The 22740-nt window shown below is 35.4% G+C and overlaps 2 long non-coding RNA genes across 2 annotated transcripts in view; one reads left to right on the top strand and one right to left on the bottom strand.

Moving 5' to 3' along the window:
* Window positions 1-3180, top strand: part of LOC109184583 — a 17453-nt gene extending 14273 nt beyond the window's left edge. Inside the window, exon 3 of the long non-coding RNA XR_002054818.1 lies at window positions 3061-3180. This is a non-coding gene — a long non-coding RNA (uncharacterized LOC109184583). The remainder of the gene's footprint in view (window positions 1-3060) is intronic.
* On the bottom strand, window positions 2516-22740 carry LOC109184584. Its single transcript, XR_002054819.1, has 3 exons — window positions 22730-22740; window positions 15332-15337; window positions 2516-2981 (listed from the first exon to the last, which is right to left on the bottom strand). It is a non-coding gene; the product is annotated as an uncharacterized LOC109184584 (long non-coding RNA).

Here is a 22740-nt window from a genome sequence, read left to right as displayed (position 1 = left end):
TTGTACTACTGTCTTTCTGGTCCACTTACAATTATCAATTAAATCCGTCTTTAATTTCCTCATAACTAATGATGATAGTTTCCTCCCCCTTTCATGCATTTGATCAGATCTTGGATGGATCCCCATATGCTTTCAACTTTTAATTTCCTCACTCTCTTTTGTCTGTGTGCCAACATTCTTTCCACTTTCTCTCACTGTATTTGGCACATAACAAAGGTCAATGACATGTTACATTTTGTCAAGATAAACCCCTCAATAGATCATAATGTCATATATGATATAACCTTTCCGTCATTTTGATTAATATTTAGTACAACGTTTCAAGGTTTTTTTTTTTTTTTTTTTTTTTTTTTTTTTTTTTTTTTTTTGATCATAAATAGATGTTCATGTAAAGTAAGATAAAAGGGGATATCTAAAACATGCAAACTTTTACTGTTACTATTTTTTTTTTTTTTTGAAAATAAAAGGCTAATTCATTAATTATAAGCAGAAATGTTTATAATACAGATCGTTAGAATGACAATACATTCTTTACAGTCAGACATCAAAACAAATTTCCCTTTACTCCTTAGCGACCCGCGACCCTAGTTGATCAGGGTTGGGTTGCTAATGAAATTTCACCTCATATTTTTATTTCCTACCAAGTGCAACCATTGACCTTTAATACAGTTTGTACTCCCGATTTCTGTTGACATGGGCAATTAACCCATTAAAAAAGTCATTTTTAAAAATAATTTTAAATAAAATAAAATTTAAAAAGGGAAAAAACCAACCCCCTTCCTGCAATCTTTATATCATGGACTAGGGTTCACAATGCATTGTGGACCTTAGTGCATGTGTATGTGTCTTATGTTGTAAGTTTTTGTGTCTTGTGTTATGAAATTCTAAAACTTAAGAGTATGAATTCTGTATCGGAAAGAAATTAGTAACTGTGTCTTATATGTTATGAATTTTTGGCCAACTATCATGTAGTATGATGACACCTCTATTACCATTCTAAATGAGTGGTCACAGAATCGAACCCCAGTGGTGAGACATTGATTCTTTGGTCTGAAAAAGATTGAGAAAGTATAGAACATATACTACCTTGTAAAGAATCATGAGTATTTAAAAAAAATTGTAATGAATTTCCGTATCTTGTATTGTGAAATTTTGTGTCTATGAATACAAATTATGTATCTAAATCAAATTTGAAAAATAAGTAAATATACAACATGTGTATGTGTCTTGTGTTGTGATTTTTTGTGCCTTGCGTTGTGAAATTCTGTACCTTACGAGTATGAATTTTGTACCTCGTTGTTTCAATCTAGAGTCCATAATGTTATGTGAATCCTGGTCCATGATATAAGATGAAGGCGAGAGGGGATTGGATTTTTCCTTTTTATTTTTGTTTTTTTAAAATTTATTTATTTAAATTATTAAAATACATTTTTAAATTATTTTTAATAAATTTTATTTTAAAATACTCACGATTCTTTACAAGGTTAACTCTACGTCAATAGAAAGTACATGTCAATTTTGATTTAATTGCCTAATTTTAACTTTCAGTGAGCCAATTACATTTATTAAAGTTGAATAGCTCAATCATAATTTTGTGTATACTTTAATGACTATTTTGACCTTTTTTTTTTTTTTTTTTTTTTTTTTTTTTTTTTTTTAAATCATCCATGTAATGGAATTTAGTAATCTATATTTTTATGTTTCCAACCGGTAAGTTGTGAAGTTAGAGTGCGATTTAAGAGGAAGAAAAAAAAAAAAAAAGTGGGAGGAAAAACTTCATTACTAACCGTGGTCAACAAGTTCAAGAATGAAGGCTAAATTGTGAAAAAAAAGTCATTAAAGCAATCATAAGGTTGCAGTATTTTCAAATTGCACTATGAGAATGAAGAACTACATGACAGCTATGCTTTATTTCTGGTGAGCAGTCAAATTGTGTCTGTTCAAGATTTTATTTACCAAACTTATACACACACAGTGATGCATAGAATTCAAATCAAATTATGGGTTAGCTGGTAAGAATCAGTAATTGGAATATTTCGCCCTCACGAGTAGCTCAGTTGGTTCTTGATTGACAAATTATAGGCAAAAATGCAGGATCGAGTCTGGCCGCCACAATAAAGGAGTTTTACCTTCTTGTGGTGACTCCTTGTGGGCATCAGGCATATATCGATCCTCCTACCTAAATGGCCACTGAATCACCATCATTTATCCCTACAGAATCCTATAAAGACCCTTGGGACGAGGGATTTCGTCTTATATGGGCAAGTAATTCGAATATCTCTTCATTTATTGATTTATGCAATATGATCATGTTGATTGCCATAAAACTTAAGCATCATCTGCTACACAGTTATTAAAAGATCCATTCAAAGACAAAACAAGAGAATTTAACTCTCACCAGTGCCTCCTAGGTTTCTATCATAACTTAGGCAGCTTGTATGCTCCTGCAGCAGAAATCAGTTGCCACCAACAATAACAGCTCTTGGAGTGTATGAATAATCTGTGTAAGAAATGATTTACATAATGGTGAGCTGGGGAAATCATGACAACAACCAATTAATGAGTCCATGGATCATCAAGAAAAAGAACATATTGAAGTGAGCTAATATATTTAATAGCAAGAAATTTAGAAGGAGAATTCAAACAATTGCATGTTGGGCAAGCATAACAGTGGCCAATGAAGAGGGCTAGAATACTGGACCATCAATGTATGTGAAGTTCAGAGAGAAACAGGGCCAAAGGCCCTTATTCCCATCCTGCAAAACAATTTTAGCTTATCATGATTTGAAATGATTCTTTGTTACTAAATGTCTTGCCCTTCTTGATTTGGAAAACGAAAATCGTTTCTAAAGAGGATTCTCGTTTATCATAGGTTCTCAAAAGGGCTTTACAAAATCATATCCATCAACCTAACAAAATGAAATGAAAAATGTGATTGATCATCATAGTTTTTGCATTGCAATATGCTGTTGAGATTTTGTCTCAGGAGAAATGTTTGTCCTGCATAGTTTCTTATCTCCATAACTATTCAAAAAGCACAAAATTCTGCAGTTTATCAAGCACTAAACAGTTTATCCAATTCTCATTCCAATAAAAATCAACAAAACAGAAAATCATATGACACAACTACAGATTCAAAAAATCTGAATCCAAAGACATCTATAATGAGAGATTAGGAGGGCGGACCTTAACGGTTCCATGGAGAACCAGAAATCCGGTTCAGATATTTGATTTGGTATCCGGTTTGTACAGGACGGAATTCCACGAGGGATTCCGAGGAAGAAAAGTATCGGAGATATAAGAGCAGGACGGGATAACGGAGAGGGAGTGAGACTTGGCGTGAGAAAAAGCCGATTCCGAGAGAATAGCGGCGAGGCCGAGGCCGCGCTTGCTGGGCGGAACGTAGGTGTGGAGGATATCCATGGTTGTGCCGCCGTGTTTCAGCTCGTACTCCAAATACGCTTTCTTGTCCTCTGTTTCGAACCTTTGCGATCTCTCGTTCCATATGATCTTTGGTGCTTCCGGCGCTCCTCCTCCTCCATTTCCGCCGCCAATAGCCGCCGCCGCCGCCATCACTCGAACCCCTTGACAGAATCGATCACCTCTGAACCGACGTCGTATTGAAAGTTCTTAGATTGTAATTGCCGACAAGTGGAAGATTTGATCGGCGATATTTTCTTTTTGAACTATCGTGAGTTGACTTTGACTATGTTGACCTTTTTTTTAAATTGTATTTTTCAAATTTATATTATAACCGAGCTTTTATGGCAATTCACATCTACCAGACTATCACAAGATTATGTGTCCTTATCCACAAAAGACAAAATTCTCTCATCTCTAGAAATTAATAGAATAGTAAAATCGTGGAGGGGTAATTACGGTAACTCATTTGGTTCATTAATTAGGTGAGAGAACTTGTGCTTGAACTTAATTATGTGGTCATGCTCACAATTTACTACTCAAGAACTAATTGAGTTGCTCGTGAACTTTAAATGATAAATTAATTAGGCCTTGAACTTTCAAAAAATGTATCAAACCAAGCAATTACTTACAATGAATCAAATAAGTTCAATTTATTAGTAACCAACAGGTCGAACAATGGTTGACCATGTTGTTTCCCTATGTAGGGAATGTGGGGGGAGGGGTTGGGGGCGTGGGGAAGGGATATACAAGCTATGGTTGCTTGGGATACTATATGCCTTCCAATTTCTGACGATGGTATGAATATTCATGACTTCCACACTTGGAATTTGACATTTCTTGCCAAGTTGTTGTGGGACATCCACTCTAAAAAAGATTCCTCGTGAGTGAGATAGATACATACATACATACTGTCTTTTCAACAAGGATATGTGGGAGTAGAACTCTAAGAAGTCAGATTCCCCTTTGCTTAAGAATTTGGCCAGTGTTAGGGACAAATTTCAAGCTAAATTTAGCTCCACCTCTTAGTGTGTTAAGAATGACTCCATGATGATTGAGTTTGATATTTTGCCGATCGCTTTGTTTGAGAGAAGACTTGCCATGAAAGAGATATTACTCTATTATATATTTGATATGACTTAGCTTGTTCACTCTATAACATTTCCTTGGAGGCTTCTTCTCATTTTTTTTTTCATTGTCGCTTTTCTTTGCAGGTCTGGGATGAAAGTGCAAACGGAGTTCGGTCTAGAAAGAAAAACTATAGGCATCTGTAGTTTCGTGGATCAATAGATTGCGAAATAGCACTCGGTTTCCTTTTAAGATCATTCTATTAGCCTTTTTTGTACTATCTATCACCTCTGGCTAAAAAATGCCGTGATTCATGGTGAAAGCCCTTTACTTGGCCCTACGTTAGTTATCCTTATTAAGAAATAAGTGTATTGAATTATGTTTGCCTTGTACCCCTCTCATTGAGGGTCTTTGTCCCAAAAAAAAAAAAAAATTGTTGTCTTCTTTTCAGAGTATGCCCTATGTATTTGTTTCTGTTCTTTCCCTTCTTGTTTGTCTTGTACTGATTTGTTCACTCTTCCCCCTTTTCTTTAGTTTTTGGGGTTTTTTTTTGTTTGTCTTTGTTGTTTTCTTGTGATGTGCTATCCACATTTTCTTGCTTGGTGGCCCTTTGTTTTTCTTTCCTTTGTCCACCTTTGGGTTGCTCTTTTTTGTTTTGTTTTATTTTTTGCTTTTTTGTTTTGTTTTGTTTTGTTTTTTTTTTGTTTTGTTTTTGTTTTGTTCTTGTTTTTGTTTTTTGTTGCATTGTTTATCTGATTTTCCTTTGGTGCGGATCACCCTATTTGCAGTTTCGATTGTCTCTCTCTCTTTTGTTCTGGCTCCTTCTTTCTGAGGTATGCCGCGTGTATTTGTATTCATGATTTCTCTTTCTACTTTGGTTTGTGTTTCTAACAAAAAAATAGTTTTTTTTTTTCTTTCTGAGGTATGCCCGTGTATGTATTTGTTTCTATACTTTTCCTTCTTGTTTGTCTTGTACTACTTCATTCTCCCTTCCCCCTCTTCTTTATTATTGGGGCACTCTTCTATCTTGATTGCTTTCTTGTGTTCTGCGATCCACCTTCTCTTGCCTTGGTGGTCCTTTGGTTTTCTTTCCTTTGTTTGCTTTTAGTTGCTCTTTCTTGTTGTCTTTTTTGTTATTGTTGCCTTTGTTTTCTAGTTTCCCTTTGGTGTGGACTGCCCCTTTGCAGTTCCTGTCTCTCTCTCTCTTTTGTTCGGTCTTTTTTTTTTTTTTTTTTTTTTTTTTTTTTTTTTTTTTTTTGGCTTTAATTTTGCCTTTTTTTTTTTTTTTTTTTTTTTTTTTTTTGGTTTGATTGTCCCCATGTTATTCCTATTTTGGTCCGAGTATGTAGGGTATTTTTTTTTTTTTTTGGTTTCTTTCTTGTTGCTGACTTTTTGTTCATGCTATTCCTGATTGATTGATTGCTATCTAGATGGCTACTAGCATGATTATCTTCCCATCTTTTTTGTTTTATAGGGGAGGTTTCAAGTTTTCTTTTATACTTAGTACTCACATTTTATGCTTTGTTAATTAGTAGTCATCTGGATGGACCTCTATTTCTCTATTTGATAAAATAGTACCCATCCACTTATTTATGGCCTACTAGTTGTTTAAGTCATTTCCCTTACCGATTGTAGGCGTTTAATTTTGTATCCCACCATTATCTTGATGGAACTTGAATTTCCTTTTGAATCAGAGTATGTCCCGTGTATTTGTAGTCTGAGGTATAATAATATAATTTACCATTACTCAAAAAAATCTGAATTAAATATTTAGAAAAAAAATAGCAAAAGAATCAATATTAGCCTTACATTGAAAAAATTGGATAATGTAAATCAAATCAATTAAAAAAAAATACAGTAGCATTTTCATAATTATCATCAACTTTATTATGCAAACTTAAACACTAAATGATGAGAACTGATTGTATTATATTTTCTGAACTTAATTACAATGAGATCAGATGATGTGAATATATACAATAGAGAGTCACAGTGTGACAAGGATAAGAAGTAGAGAGTCACAGTGTGACAAGGATAAGAAGTTCTAAACAGACTCAGATACATAGAGTCCTAATACTCTCCCTCAAGCACAGTCTATACTAGTAACCTGTAGTTTGTCTCTTAGGGAAGAAAATCTAGGTCCAGGCAGAGCTTTGGTGAAGATATCAGCAAGTTGATCCTTTGTGGAGATGAAGTTGACTTGAATATCGCCCGAAGCTACTCGATCACGAACAAAATGATAATCAATCTCCACATGCTTGGTGCGCGCATGAAAGATTGGGTTGGCACTCATATATGTAGCTCCTAGATTATCACACCATAATTTTGGAATGGAAATACTCAGAATCTGTATCTCACGCAGTAATGACATAATCCATAGAACTTCAGCACAAACATCTGCAAAAGCTTTGTATTCAGCCTCAGTGGATGACCTAGCAACAGTTCTCTGTTTCTTGCAAACCCAGGATATAAGATTACTCCCCAAGAAAACAGCAAAACCACTCGTGAATTTTTGATCCTTAGGACAACCAGCCCAATCAGAATCAGAGAAGGCATGAATGTCTCTAGATGAGCATCGTTGTATGCGCAAACCATGATCAACTGTTCCCATAACATACCTGAATACCCGTTTGAGCTGCTCCCAGTGTGACATGGTGGGAGCATGCATATGTTGGCATAACTGATTAACTGCAAAGGATAGGCTAGGTCGTGTGACAGTGAGATATTGCAGTGCTCCAGCTAGACTCTTGTACTGTGTGGGATCATCATATAGATCTGAATTGAAGGGGACAGTTTTCGAGATAGAGATAGGTGTAGAAAGGGGTTTTCATTCAGACATTCCAGCCCGTTTTAAAATATCATTCATATACCGTTGTTGAGATAAAATAATCGCATTGTCACTCTTAACTGTTTCAATGCCCAGAGAGAAATTTGGTTCACCAAGATCTCTAATTTTGAATGTAGCAGACAGTTTGGACAAGAGTTGAGACATAATACCCTGATCACTTCCCATTACAAGAATGTCATCCACGTACACCAATAGATAAACCAAAGCAGAGTCTTTAGAGTAATAGAACAGAGAGACATCTGTTTTGGATGCTTGAAAGCCAACTGATAGTAAGAACGTACGTAGTTGATTAAACCAGATTGGAAAAGGTTTTCGTTAATTGATCGTAACATCAGGATTACAGAGTATATCTAACTCTAACTAATCCTAACAAATAGATAAACTAAGTCAAGCTATCTAAGCCACACAATATAAAACATACAAAGGAAATAATAATAATAATAATAATAATAATAATAATAATAATAATAATAATAATAATAATAATAATAATAACTTATACTAACAAACCAGGCTCTGGGAGCTTGCTTTAACCCATACAGAGATCTTTTTAACAAACAAACATGATTCGGGAAGTTAGCATCAATATAACCAGGGGTTGCTTCATATAAACTGTTTCAGCCAGATTACCATTCAGAAAAGCATTATGAACATCTAGTTGTTTGATAGACCACCCAGATGATAAAGCTAGAGATAAAAGGAGTCTTACAGTCGTAGGCTTTACCACTGGACTAAATGTGTCAAAGAAGTCTTTGCCTGGAACCTGATTAAAACCTTTCGCAACCAGTTTAGCTTTATGCCTTTCAATAGCACCATCAGCCTTTCTCTTCGTACGAAACACCCATTTACAACCAATAATATTCATACCTGCAGTGGGTGGAACTAGAGACCATGTGTGGTTATGCAGGAGAGCATTGAATTCTTGGTCCATGGCTTCACGCCACTCAGGATATTTGACAGCTTGAGAGTGACATGTGGGTTCCGTGGGATGCACTTGAGCTGCTAGAGCAAAAAGAGGAGCATCTGTGTTGCTGCGAGTGGCCATAGAGTGAGTACGAACATTGGGCCTGGTGGACCGCTGTAACACCCCGTGTTACGGCCTTTAATCCTGGATTAATTATTTAATTAATCCCGCTAATAATAATTAAATATGATTAATTATGTTAAGTTCCCCTTTAATTAATTAATAGGGTCCACCGTAAACCGTGGACCCTTGCCTAAATTAGAGGCTTAAGCCTATTAGGAATAAGGATAGTAAACCTTTTACTATTCAGATCCTAATTAGGAATCCTAGATCTAGTTATCTATTAGGAATAAAGAAAGTAGGCCTTTTACTATTCAGATTGTGATTAGGATCCGCTTTAATTAATATGGACCCTTATCCCTTAAGCAAGTCCCTGAATCCTATAAGGAATAGAATTAGTAAACCCGTACCATTCAGGCCCTAATTAGGAGTCTTAAATGTATAAATAGGGAACTTAGGAGACACCCGGAACACCCCACACGCCTAGACGCTCCATTACCCCAGGAGAGCTCCAAGAATTCCCTTAGAAGAAATCAAGAAAGCAAGAAAGCTTAAAGAAAGATCCTTCATAGTCAAGGAATTAATTAAGGCTAAGAGCTAACCCATGTCTCAACAAAACCTATTTTCATAGCTATGATTTCCCCTTAGGGTTTCCCCCATATTATTGTGAATGGCGAAATTATGGTAATTATTATTGATGTTGATTTGATGATTCCATGGGGAATCTTGATAATCTTGATATTGGGAGTTTCTTGATAATTATGATGTTCTTGATGATTAATTGGGATTTTGATGATTATGTGTTGTTCTTGATGATTATGATGTTCTTGATGATTAATTGGCATCCTCGATGTTTATGTGTTATTCTTACCGAATCTTGCAACTAGAAGATGAATCGTATTCTCGTTGATATAAAAGTGATTAGAACCCTAGGTTGTATCGTATGATCTTATTCTTGGATTATCGGGTGGGAATTCGCATGTTTGGGTGTTGATTATGTTTAGAAAAGCATGATAGGTTATGTGCCGTTCGTTTCTCGTATTTGATCCGTTAATTGTCTACGTGTTGTCGTTAATTGCGTTGTAAAGTGTCTAAGCATGGTTTCGGGTTCCACAACGGTTCCCGGGGCGTAACGTGTGTGAAAAGAGTCAGTGGGGGGTAGGGGACCCGCCACCTACCCATTGCCGTAAACCGCCGCCTGGCAGCGGGCGGCCGGCGGGCGGGCAGCTGCCCGCCGGCGACCCGCTGCCGGAACAGTAGAAACTGGCGGGTGGCCCACCACCCACCGGCTACCCGCTGGAATTTTCCCCAACTCGGGACCCCGGCTTCCCCGTTGGATGTTTCCCCGACCCCCGTGGTGTCCCAACGGACCCCATTTGTCGTGCCTATGTCTAGTTTGATATTTCGGGTACCGTTCGTAGGTTTATGAGTCTATTATATTGCATGCTAGTTGAATTGGTATCCCGTTGACCTAGGTGGAAGGAGTATGAACCCTTTAGGACTATTCTTAGTAAGTGATGGATCACGCATAGGTTTTATTATACGTTTTCTCCCCATTCCTAATGTGTAATGTGGGTTGCATGTGCTTGCTATGTGTTATGTGTGCGTGTTGTCCCAATTCGGTTGCGATCGGATTGGTTACTCCTGAGCTGCGGTTCAGAAGCCAGCTACAGTCAGATGGGAATTCTTGGGTGTAGTCGGATGACGGTATCCTGGGCTGCGGTCCAGAAGCTGGTTGTAGTCAGATGGGAATTCCTGGCTGCAATCAGATGACTCTTTCCCGAGCTGCGGTTCGGAGGCTGGCTGTAGTTAGATGGGAATTCCTGGCTACAGTCAGATTACACATTCTTATGAGCTGCGGTTCATCGGTCGGTTGCGATCGACCCCTCCGTGTTGCGATACGGGGCAGGGTGCTGCGGGGCCGTGTCGGAGCTATATGCGCTGACCCTCATGTATGGGCATGCGATTGGTCCTATGGCGCCAACAAAGTGTGTTATGTGTTGTGATATGGATGAGTGGTGATGATGAGTGTCTTGGGGAATGTGACTATGGGATTTATATTGGGGATTGTTCATGTTGGGTTATGATTATTGTTATGCTTTGCCTTATCTGCCTTATCTGTTGTGAACTGCATATGCTCGTTATAACTGCTGCTTGTGTCTGGCCTTATCTGTCGAGTCATTCCCGGTTTTAAAGCTAGAGTTCGTAGGATATATTCTCATGCTCAAAATGGTTTTTGTATATCTATATATATATTGCTATATGTATTGTATTTCAACGCGTTGGAGTGGGTTACCAGCATCTCTCGCTGAACAGATATATTTGGCTTTCAGGCACAGAAGAATAAGTCACTGGAGAGCGCTAGTACTCGGAACGTAGAAGTAGTTAGTCCCCTTTCGGCCTGCGTGCCATATTATGCATTTACATTATTGAGGATATTAGTTAGTTAGCCTGTGCACCTGGGTTCTCCAGCTCAGGTGTGGCATAGCACCCCGTACACTTGTATTATGTTTTGGGATTTAATGAGATAATACCTTTATTTTATAAGTTTTAAATGTCTTAAAAATCTGGGGTGTTACAACCGCCCACGTGGACGACCTCGCTGGCGAGCAACAGGCTCCACCGGATCACCCGACGAGGCAGCCTGTCCGGGATCCACGGCTGGTTCGAATGAAGCTGGTAGCGGCGGTTCTGGTGGCTCATCATTGGACACGGCAAGAATAGGTGTGCTATGACTGAGAACAGATTCCGCCCAAGGTCCAGAAAACGGAGTAGATAGATCCTGCAAAGATGTTTTCTTAGCAAAGGGGAAAACTTCTTCATCAAATCTGATATGCCTGCATGTGTAAATCTTATTAGTATGTAAGTCCATGCATCTGTACCCCCTAAAGGATTCAGGATAACCTAGGAAGACACATGGAGAAGACCTGTATGACATCTTATGACGATTATATGGTCGAAGATGAGGGTAGCATAAACACCCAAAGACACGAAGAAAAAGATAGGAAGGAGGGGATTTATGTAACAGGAGATGAGGACTGGAGTTATTTAATACAGAAGATGGCATTCTGTTAATTAAATAGACAGCAGTCTCAAAGGCAAAATCCCAAAATTTCAAAGGAACAGAGGCATGAGCTAGAAGAGCCAGACCAGTTTCAACAATGTGACGATGTTTTCGTTCAACACGACCATTCTGTTCATGTGTATAGGCACAGGATTGTCTATGTTGAATTCCTAATTGAACAAACGAAGAATGCAACTTTTTGTACTCAGCACCTAAATAAGACTGAATGGCCTTTATTTTGTAATTAAAGGACCGCTCAACAAGAGTACGAAATTTATCAAAGATGACATAAAGATCAGACTTTAATTTCATAGGGAAGAACCATGTATAACGGGAATAGTCATCCACAAAGATCACAAAATAACGGAAGCCAGAAGTAGATAAAGTGGGTGCAGGACCCCAAATGTCTGTGTAAATAAGATCTAGGACTTGAGAACTAGAGGAAGCAACACGAGGGAGGGGAAAACGGGCAGATTTGCCTAATTGACATGCATTGCATAAAGAATTATGACAATGAATATTATCACGAGACCCACTAACCAAACAAGAATGAAGTATATGGCTAAGAACACGGTTATGAGGATGACCCAGACGATTGTGCCAAGTGGAAGCCGAGGCACGAGCGGAAATAAACGCTGACGGAGACGAACTAGGTAATGAAAGTGTGTATAGTCCCCTCGAACTATTGCCCTGAAGAAGTATTTCCTTGGTATTGATATCTTTCACAACAAAAAAAGAGTGGTTAAACTCAAAAAAGACTTTATTATCGGATGCAAACTTCTGAATAGATAATAAAGAATTAGACAAACGTGGAATGTGAAGTATATCAGACAATGTAAATGATCTAGAAGGGGTATTAAAAGAGGCATGGCCAACATGACTAATAGATAAACCCATACCGTCACCGACACGTAAAGTGTCATTACCAGTGTACTTCTCCGATGTAGAAAGGGCATCGATATTTTATTCTAATCTTATTGTGGTCCATGTATTAAGTGGTCTGGACAATTAAAATCCCATTGTGATAGGTAATGTGGATAAAATATGTAACAGATCAGGGGTTTTTATTCCCCTCTCTCTGGCTTTCAATAGGGCTATTTAAGCCTACTTAATGTATTTGGTTTATGGCCATTATTGCCATAATTCCAATAATCAATATTGGAATGTAAGTTATGCAAAGAAGGCAATATAAAAAGGCATAAGCATTTTCCTATCCTATCACTGTGAAAACTAACGTGAAAGACCAGAGGGAAAAGTATTCTGAATACACTCTACAAACCTGAAGAAAGAAGTTATGAAGAAGAAAGGGCTAAAAGCTTCATCAATCTCTCATGGAACTAGGTTAGTACTTTAGCGCTTCCGATTAAAGTATTTGGTTAAATCATTCAATGCCTATTGTTATAGTTTTCATTACTTTCTTTCAAAAGAATGTGAAAGGGAGAGTATATGTTTTTAAACTAATGACAATTTTTTATAGCCTCAAAGCAGTGATGTGATTGGGAGAATTTAGTCTCACCTCAGCCTGTATTCATTTCCCTGGGAGCAGAAGTCTATATAGAGCTTCCAATGCCTGCTTTAGCCTCATTGTTAAGCAGAAAGTAGAGAAATTATCAAGAGGCAAATAGATGAAGACTTGTGTGGCCTGGTACCCCGTAATGCTAATGCTGGCCATCGATTTTGCCTTTGCAATTACTAATGTGCTTCTCAAAAAAAATTATCATTGATGGAATGAACCATTTAGTCTTCATCACTTATCGGCAGTTTAGCCCCAATTGCTTTTTTTTTTCTTTTTTTTTTTTTTTTTTTTTTTTTTTTTTTTTTTTTTTGTCAAAAGGTATGCTTGTTTTGATTCATTTTGCATAGTACTTTCAGAAATTTGATACCCACTACCACTCTATATAATCCAAAGTTCACTTATATATGAATTTTTCTGTGTGAGTAGTGAAGACATTCTATATGAGAAAAAATTAAATTAATTCAAAGAATAGTCATAATCTCAATATGCAAAAAGTACGTGCTAAAATATATATTTTTATATTTTCAACCACATTAAAAGCCCTATTTTAGAAAAAGATTACTGAACAATTAGTATCAAAACAGTTTATCACTTCATCATGAAAATTAGTATCAGAGCATGTCACATGTTTAATTCTTAAACATTTAAATATGACAATTGGTATCAACAATTGGAATTAGAGCATACCAAGCAGTCAAAAAAATCTGAGCATCCAACATAAGATAATTGTGGTAAGTATATATGTGTTTTAAAATATTAATTTAAAATTCTCATAAAATATAAATTTAATTATTAAAATACTAACTTTGCTAGCTTTTTTTTTTTTTTTTTTTTTTTTTTTTGTTACAAAAGAATATATGCTAGCCTTACAAATATCTTCTTCTATCAAATATTGGCAACAATGTTTAATGGTTACAGCATATATCCTGAAATCATCAATCTTCGCCTTGTCATTATTGTCATATTCTTCCACAAATTTTGTGTGCAGCAAGTCTATCAGCTCTTGGCTCGAAAGTGGGATATGCTCTGAGCAGCCATATTGTATTACCCAACAAATGAAGCGGAGATCATGGAATCAGAAAGTGCATGTTACGGACAAATGATATCAGAGTTTTTGATAACTTCATCATGAAAATTTGTATCAGAACATGTCATATGTTTAATTCCTAGCTAAATATTTAAATTTGACAATTGGTATAGAGCATATAATGGAATAATTTGTATCAAGATCGATTTTATATTCATATCTTTTATAACTTTATGTGAAACAAGGAAGTTGACATCGGGCCGCCGGGAGTTTCCGGCGAAAGCAGGGTTGGTCTGCAACAACTCGGTTGTGAACGGCGGATCGGAGGTTTGCTCAGACATCGAGGCGGCGGAGTTAATGAATTCGAATCCTCCACTGCTTGCGCAGGCGGCCAAGACGGCGGAGCCCGTGGGCCAAAACCCGAAGAGTGCCTGTAGAGAGAGTTTGCTACTGGAGGAACTCACTGCGGAGGAAGCGGAGAAATGATTGACAAAACAGCCGGGTGTGAAGAAGAAGGGATGCCTAGTTTCGTGCTACATACGGAAACGCTGATGGTTTTGAGGTCACCATTGTTTACGGCAAAAGCAAAAAAATAGAAAAACGATTAAGCCCCATCGGCAAATTTCACCGCTCAGTTGGTTTTGAGCAGGAAATTGTGGCAATATCGCAATGATAATATCAAAAGCTGGTGGATTTTTGTGTTTTAAAAATCCGATTATTTTTTCATACTATCATTTTGTATATTAACACTCCAATGGATTTAGGAAATGTGTTTTAATGTCATTCTTTGGCCGCTCAAGAAATGAGAAATACATATATATTTTGTTCTATGTGCTCTCTGGATTCATATATGATCAAGAACACTGGATAAAGCTGCTTGCTTCTTTGATTTCGAAGAAATTAATGAATATCCCATGAACATGCAAAATCCAGTAACTTATATACAGTGTTGTTGGAGGGGTGATGGATCTGGAGAGCCATGAACCTCTCGTTTTTATTTCCCAGTATTGGGCTAAAATATATACTTTTATATTTTCAACCACATTAAAAATCATATTTTGGAAAAGGATTACTAGACAATGAGTATCAGAACAATTTATCACTTCATCATAAAAATTAATATCAGAGCATGTCACATGTTTAATTCCTAAACTTTTAGATCTAACAATTGTTATTAGAGCATACTATGTAGATAAAAATTTTGAATATCCAACATAACATAATTGTGGTAAGTATATATGTGTTTTAAAATATTAATTTAAAATTCTCATAAAATATAAATTTAATTATTAAAATATTAACTTTGGTAGCTTTTTTTCTTTGATCACTTTTCTTTGTTATAAAATGATATATGCTTGCCTCACAAATGCCTTCGTCTATCAAATATTGGCAACAATGTTTAATGGTTACGACATATATCCTGAAATCATCAATCTTTGCCTTGTCATTATTTTCATATTCTTTCACAAACTTTGTGTGTAGCGAGTCTATCAGCTTTTGGCTCAAAAGTGGGATATGCCCTGAGCAGCCTTTTACGCTATAAATTGTGCCCATCAAGTCAGTATATTGTATTGCCCAGCAAATGAAGCGTAGATCATGGAATCAGGAGGTGCATGTTGGGGACAATTGATATCAGAGCAATTTATCACTTCATCATTAAAATTTGTATCAGAACATGTCACATGTTTAATTCTTAAATATTTAAATTTGACAATTGGTATCAGAGCATATAATAGAATAATTTGTATCAAGATCAAATTTTATAATCATCTTTTCTAACTTGTATGTGAAACTAGGAAGTTGACAAAAAACATGTCATATCATTAAAATGGAAAGAAGAGACCAACTCCTATCTAGCTGCTCTGGAAAAAAAACTTAGTCTAAACCACAAGCTGGCCCAATCTTTCTCTGTCCGTTTAATGGTCTAGATACACCCGGTTAATCTCCATTTGCTATGGAATTGTTGGTTTTGTAAAAGTTTTGGGACCTTATTACATGTTGTTTATCACTTAAAAAGGAAGATTGGCACTAAATGTAGTCATGGAGTCTATTCCAGTACAAAAACGAGATGATCCTAATTCCCAGTTCTACTGTGCTATCCAATATGATTTTTTTTTTTTAAGAATGAGGTGACAATATAGTTATGTTAACAATGTTTTTTTATTTTTTTTTATTTTTTTTATTTTTAATCTCAATAGTAATGTGTTTCATTGAGTGGTCTATTTTTTCCATTCTTTTATTTTTACGTTCTTATTGGACAATTTCCTATTTTTTTCATCTATAAAGACATCATACATGTTGAGGTAATTTCGATACTTGTGGATACGTCCTTCAGTGTAACAATAGTTATAGCTCTAACAAGAAGCATTGATATGACACTCATATTTAGAGTACATTATAGCCTTCAAATATGTATTTCTTCTGTAGTTAAATTATTGTATAGAATCCTTTGGAAGTTTATTTCGAGCAAATGTACACGGACAAACAACACTGGTGTCTTGATGCTAATTTTTCATGTTGGAATTTATTTTTTTACTTCTTGTTATCAACCTCAACCTAACTTGCTGGGGCATAAGAATTCAAAGAAAGGTCAACAACAAAGAATATCACTTGTTAGCTTCTTTGGTTGAGATATCAATGCGGTATCTTTTGTCAGCCTTCCATCTTTCGTTCCATATGAAACTTGGGAGATAAAATAAAAATAAAAATTTAATGAAGCTCACATATGAGAGCTGGGAACTGAGAAGCCTGGTATGCATATATATGATTTTATATATATGAGTTCGAAGCCTTGTATGCATATATATGATTTTATATATATGAGTTCATGAGTTGATATACATACATACATACATACATGCATGCATGCATACATGCATACATACATACATACATGCACACATACATACATGCATGCATGCATGCATACATGCATACATACATACATACATACATACATACATACATACATACATATATATATATATATATATAGACTTGCGTTCAAATGAGGACAAGTATATTATAGAGGACTGTGAGGACAATTGTAGTGTGTGCCATTAGCCTATATGTTGTGTGCATGGCCGAATGTAGTCGTGTGCCATAGTTTGTATGTCGCGTGCATACATTTGTTAATTAATAGAGCCTGGGTTCGAAACCTGATGCTTACATGTATTCTTGTGTGCCATTATGTATTAAATTGTGTGCCTGATAGTAATTTGTTGTGTGCCCATTATTTGTCCTCACAGTCCTCTATATATTGTTGTCCACATTTGATATATATATACATATATATATATATATATATATATATATATATATATATATATATATATATATATATATATATAGAGGATCATATGAGAACACTTGCTTAGGTGAGAACATGAGAACAAATCTTGTGCATCAATCTAACTAATTTTAATGGTCTAGATTAAGGATGTGCGAACGCGGATTAAATGTGTGCAAACGCGGTTAAGTTTGTGCAAATGCGATTGATCTATATTGGTTATGTGACATTGTGAGATCAAATCTTGTGCATCAATCTAATAAATGTAATGGTCTAGATTGATCTAGATTAAGTGTGTGCGAATGCGATTAAATGTGTGCGAACGCAATTAAGTGTGTACGAACGTGATTGCTCTAGATTGATCTAGACCATTAAATAATATTAGATGGATGCACACGATTTGTTCTCACGTTCTCACCTAAGTAAGTGTTCTCATTGGAACCATCATATGAGAACACTTGCTTAGGTGAGAACATGAGAACAAATCTTGTGCATCAATCTAACTAATTTTAATGGTCTAGATTAAAGATGTGCGAACGCGGATTAAATGTGTGCAAACGCGGTTAAGTTTGTGCAAATGCGATTGATCTATATTGATTATGTGACATTGTGAGATCAAATCTTGTGCATCAATCTAATAAATGTAATGGTCTAGATTGATCTAGATTAAGTGTGTGCGAATGCGATTAAATGTGTGCGAACGCAATTAAGTGTGTACGAACGCAATTGCTCTAGATTGATCTAGACCATTAAATAATATTAGATGGATGCACACGATTTGTTCTCACGTTCTCACCTAAGCAAGTGTTCTCATTGGAACCCTTCTCTCTCTCTCTCTCTCTCTCTCTCTCTCTCTCTCTCTCTCTCTCTCTCTCTGTATATATATATATATATATATATATATATATATATATATATATATATATATATATATATATATATATATATATATATATATATATATATATATATATATAGGGTTGAATGCTTCCCGTGCGGTTGTACGGTTGATTAATGTGCGTGAGGTTTGTACTCAATGTGCGTGAGTATTGTGCTTAATGTGTCTGAGATTTGCACTTAATGTGCGTGGGTGTGTAATGTTAATGTGCGTGAGTTTTGTACTTAACGTGTGTGAGTCTTGTGCCTAAGATGCGTGAGTTGTGTGCTTAATGTGCGTGAGTGTGTTCTTCATCCACTGATGTGAAAATTATGCGTATCCACTGCTGCATTTTTTTCTTGTTTTTTTGTTTCGAAGTGGTGGAGGAATGAATTGTCTTGTTTTTAACAAAAAATCAGAACAGCCATATGTGCATTTACATATATCCATCCATTCACACACAATCAGAAAAACTTCACCCACCTTCTCTTTCTGTTCTGCTTCCTTCTGAGCTCGTAATTCTGAACTCAAGTCACGCACATTAAGCACAAACTTCACGCACATTAAGCATAATACTCGGGCACATTAAGTACAAAACTCACGCACATTAAAATTACACACTCACGCACATTAAATACAAATCTCAGGCACATTAAGCACGCGACTCACGCACATTAATCTACCGCACAACCACACGGGAAGGCACAAATGCACCTGATCCCTTCCCTATATATATAGGTGCGAGGAAGGGTTTTGTGCGGTTTTGCGAAGGACAGGGCCGGTCCTATAGTTTTATAGGCCCGGGGCAAGTGAAAAAAAAGGGCCCAATACGATATTTAGAAGTTAATTTAAATTTTTGTAATTAAAGTTTAAATGTTATATACAAGTACAAAAATACCAATACCAACTAAATTGAAATAAAATTTAAAATTTTTCAACATTTTACAAATACAATACTAATTCAAAACTAATTATGACAAAAAACTTCTATGTGTTTTCCTAGATGCAAAGTCATCAATGACCTCTTCAAGACTAATATTGTCTAAGATATCATTCTCAATACATAATATTGCCAATTCATTTAATCTTTCTTGTGACATTGAAGATCTTAGATATGTTTTCAATAATTTTAATTTTGAGAAACTCCTTTCAGCAGAAGCTACAGTCACGGGTATAATCAATAAAATCCGATAAGCAATAGAAACCGTTGGGTAGCAATCTGCAACTTTGACAAACTCAAGAATCTCGATTGCTGACATCAACTTTTCTGGCAAAGTCATCTGTAACACTTTTAATTCAGAAAAAAGATCATTTGAATCAACATCCGACACATTGTTATGAGAAAAAGTAATTGCAAAATTATTACAACATTCGATTAATTCATTATTATCTAATGACTTCAATTTTTTAGAATCATACAAGAATCCAAAAATATTTTCAAATGTCTTTAATTGCTCAAATCTAGTATTCAATGAAGCAATTGTCATATCCACAACAATTAGAAAATAATTAACTTTAAAGGATTCCTCATGTGATTGCATTTCCTCTTCATGATCATTTTCGTCAAATTATTTTTTCCTAATAATACGATGTTTAATAGGAAATGTAGGATCTACGTTCATCTCACATGCAATATTTTTGGCAATATTTATACTAGAAACAAACCCTTCATTTCTATACTTCTCAAAAAAAATCTATTACACCCTTAATTTGATTTTTAGTAGTTTCAATGCACATAGATTTTGATTGCAACCTTTTACTAACCATGTTAATAACAAATAAAATTTCATACCAAATAACAATTCCAAGTAAAAATTCAAAACTATCAAGTGCACTAACCAAGCTATCCACTTCACTCTTTGACTTGACATCATCACTAGATTTAGATAATTCTAACAAAGCTAACCTTATTTGAGGAGCTTGAAATCTAATAGCTTTGACACTTTTATTCGACTCTCCCAACGTGTATTGCATAAAGATTTTACAGTTAGGTTTGAAATATTATCAAGTAAAACTTTCCATCTTTTAGGAGAACTAGAAAATAAAACATAAATGCGTTGCATAACTCCAAAAAATGAAACTGCTTTAATACAAGAATGTGCCATATCACTAACAGTAAGATTAAGACTATGACAAACACATGCCATATCTTAAATCAAGATTTGATGAGAATGCAGTACTTTCCCCTCCTGTAATTGTGTAAAATTGGATTATATTAATTCCTTATATTATGAAATATTGAACTTAAATGCAGCATGTTCTAAAATTTATTTTCCATGATGTAAATTACATCATTCAGTTTCTAAATTCTAATGTGCAATAACACAATACTAATTACACTTATGAATTATGACTTAGCACTCCACAAAACTTCCTAAATCCTAATTACAGACATTAATTTACACAGTTCAAGCATTTTTCACATTCACAAAACTTCTTAAATCTTAATTACAGCTTTAATTTATAGACTACAGTTCAAGCATTTTTCACATTCACAAAACTTCCTAAATCCTAATTAGGACTTTAATTTATAGACTACAGTTCGAGCATTTTTCACATTCACAAAACTTCCTAAATCCTAATTACAGACTACAGTTCAAGCATTTTTCACATTCACAAAACTTCCTAAATCCTAATTACAAACTTTAATTTACAGATTACTGTTCAAGCATTTTTCACAGCAATCGGCATCAAATTAGGTATTTCCTTAGGCCTTAGCTGCAGCAAGTTGAAATATAAATTACAGAGAGTTAAAGCCAGACAGTAATACGAATCTAATTACACTCAACAGATGCACCTAATTGATTGGATTCCTTACTCTACCAGATGTCAATTTTTTTTAGCAATTCTGCTAAAATTCATTCAACAAATCTAATTACAAAAGATTCAAAACCAAAATACATCTTACAAAAGATTCAAAATGATATATTAGTTGAAATTAATTAATAGAATAATAATAGCAAAAGACAAATTTATAATTAGTTGAAATTAGAATTTATAAATTACCTTTGCCCGTTTGCCGATTTGAAATTCGGTGAAGCCGTGAGCTCGTGAAGCACTGAAGTGGTGAAGGTAATTAGGTGAAGCAGCAAAGGCAGAATCGTGGAAGCGGAACTACGGTCTGCGGAGGTCAGAACTGGTGGTCTGGCGGAAGGCCCGGCGCCCCGGTGAACCGTGAACGGAGAACAAATTTGGATTTGTAGAATAGTGAAGGTGATTTAATGGATTTGCAGTTTGGTGAGTTTGCTTCTGAGGAATCTGAGCTTTTATCAATGGCTCCATTTTTACCGTTGAGAGGAAAATCAATAGCAGCGTAGGTGCAAGGCGGCGTGGGCGGTGGGCGTCTCCTCCAGTCTTCCAACTCCCCGTCTTCGTCGACTTCTTCGGCTTCTTCGCAATACGCGAACTTGGCCGAAAACATTAAAAGAATTTATATATATATATATATATATATATATATATATATATATATATATATATATATATATATATATATATATATATATATATATATATATATATATATATATACACACTATATATCTATGGCCTATGGCCCCTATTAGGGATGGGGCCCTGAGCAAGAGCCCAGCCTGCCCTTGCCCAGGACCGGGCCTGGCGAAGGACCCACCTTATGCATTAAAATGGCACAGCTTAAGTACACAAACCACACATCTTAAGCACACAAACAAAACACCTTAAGAACACAAACCATGCACCTTAAGCACACTACAAAGCACCTCAAGAACACAAACCACGCACCTAAGATTTTAAAATGGTTGACCTTAAGTTTCACACAACTGACGCACCTTAATTATACAAATCACGCACCTTAAGCAGGAAAACAACGCACCTTAAGAACAAAACCCACACACCTTAAGTTTTAACAACTACTCACATTAAGCACAAAAATCATGTACCTTAAGCACAAAACCCACGAACCTTAAGCACAAAACTCACACACCTTAAGCACAAAAATCATGCACCTTAAGCACACAAACCATGCACCTTAGATTTGACCTAGATGCAAAAATGACCAAATTGCCACCGCGTTTATTTATTTATTTATTTTTTATTTTGATAATCCTGGACGCAGGGACGGAGCCAGGAATTTTGTTGAGGGGGGGGCGAAATAGGGACGGATTCACAATTTTTTTCCAGTAAAGGCGAAACATTAAAATAAAAGAGATATTTAAAAATAAATAAAAACATTACCTAAAAAATATAGGTGTAAATATTATTGGATATGGGCGAAAAATAAAACAAATCGAAACTTTATAAAAATATTCATAACAAAATATGAAACATAATTAATTTGATAAAATAATTTGAATATATATATATATATATATATATATATATATATATATATATATATATATATATATATATATATATATATATATATATATATATATATATATATATATATATATATATATATATATATATATGTATGTATGTGTGTATCAAATATTAAAAAAAACTATTAAAACGTGATTGTGTTAAAGTCATAGGGAAGGAGCCAAAAAACTATACGATTCGAACGCCTAACCTTTATTATAACCAAATGCATGCTCTACCAACTAATCTAACTCATTTCTTAT

Source organism: Ipomoea nil, unplaced genomic scaffold (assembly GCF_001879475.1).
Source record: "Ipomoea nil cultivar Tokyo-kokei standard unplaced genomic scaffold, Asagao_1.1 scaffold1264, whole genome shotgun sequence".
Taxonomy (NCBI): Eukaryota; Viridiplantae; Streptophyta; class Magnoliopsida; order Solanales; family Convolvulaceae; genus Ipomoea; species Ipomoea nil.
The sequence above is the reverse complement of the archived record's forward strand: the minus strand, read 5'-3'. Positions and strand labels throughout refer to the sequence as shown.